Below are 1,310 nucleotides of genomic sequence, written 5' to 3'. Positions count from 1 at the left end.
AGACGGTATGAATCTGTCACCATGCTTGCTTGGTGATGACAGCGGCGACTCAGGGGTGGGGGTCAGGTGACAGATCACATCTCTTACTTTCTGTATACAAAAAATAAGGAATCAGATCAAATGAATAGTCTGAAGTGGATGGGTTTAAAAACATTTAAATTGCACAAAAAAAATGAACACAATTTCAAGTCTGCAATATTCAAGAGGACAGACTCACCATGGGGCTGGTGTTGTCATTCTGGACGTTGATCTGCCGCAGTAACCGGCGCTCATAGTCCTGATCCATGGATGTGATTCAGAAATGTGGGAATGTGGAGATCCAGGGGCACGGTGCCTAAAATGCATTCATGGAAACAACATATAACCCTTTTTTAATGGGAGAAACATTATTTTATGAGAAGGCTACAACGATGCAGCTATTGTTAAAGGTATAAACTTTTAGGTGGCGTTCATTTGTTGTCTGGTTAACGAGGCAGAAAGCTGCAAGACTCGTCAGCAGATGCCATCTGTTCAATACCCCATAAGCAGGTGTTAGAAAACAGCTGCTCAAATCGACATCTACCAAATAATAGCAACATAGAGACAAGAATATGCTGGACTGCATTTCCCAATTCATGACAATTTAATAAAAGACCTTAAATGCATTCGTTTGGTGGCCTAAGCAAACAATGACAGCATATCTCACAGTACACATTTTTATTGCGGATTAAAGACGTTAAATGCTTCTTTACTAACAGGTAACGTTAAGAAAAAATATCAATGTAATGCCAGAACGCAATTACCACACAATTAAGTTACTCTCAGTCCTGAATGAAGAGATACTGCATTCCTTTGTCAACACGGCTAACTATTAACACCAGTGTTCGTTTATGGAGAATTATTTCATCGATATAACGTTATATCAGCTGAATAAAAGCTGTCTAAGTGTACGTATTAATAAAACAACAGTATTGTCCTGCACTGATAATTAGCATCTTGTTTGGTGTTTCACAATGGATTACCGAGCAGCTAGTTAGGCTAATCTGAATCATCGGACCTACCTTGAAAACGATATTCGGTGAATTTATAATCTGATCAACAGAACCTTATCCAAAACAAACACATCGAGTGTAAACCTTGAAAAAAATGAGAATATGTTGATAATGGATCTAAGATACGCTGCTCCGATGTTGTTTGCAAATCGAGGCTGTTGTTATCGACGGCACCGCAAGGAATCATGGGACTGAGTTAAACGTTGACGTCGTGACATTTGAAACAAAACAAAAATGTTATGTTTTTAAAAGGGAAAAGACAAACTTCAATTTTTTTTT

At 38.3% G+C, this 1,310-nt stretch overlaps 1 long non-coding RNA gene across 1 annotated transcript; it reads right to left on the bottom strand.

Moving 5' to 3' along the window:
* Positions 1 to 6: 6 nt before the first annotated feature.
* Positions 7 to 1,233, bottom strand: LOC107682896 (uncharacterized). Its single transcript, XR_001633618.1, has 3 exons — positions 1,041 to 1,233; positions 218 to 334; positions 7 to 90 (listed from the first exon to the last, which is right to left on the bottom strand). It is a non-coding gene; the product is annotated as an uncharacterized LOC107682896 (long non-coding RNA).
* Between the last annotated feature and the right edge of the window lie 77 nt (positions 1,234 to 1,310).

The sequence above is a fragment of the Sinocyclocheilus anshuiensis genome, unplaced genomic scaffold, assembly GCF_001515605.1.
Source record: "Sinocyclocheilus anshuiensis isolate Anshui unplaced genomic scaffold, SAMN03320099.WGS_v1.1 C32698621, whole genome shotgun sequence".
NCBI lineage: Eukaryota > Metazoa > Chordata > Actinopteri > Cypriniformes > Cyprinidae > Sinocyclocheilus > Sinocyclocheilus anshuiensis.
Note: the sequence above shows the minus strand (reverse complement) of the source record. Positions and strands in the feature narration are given on the sequence as shown.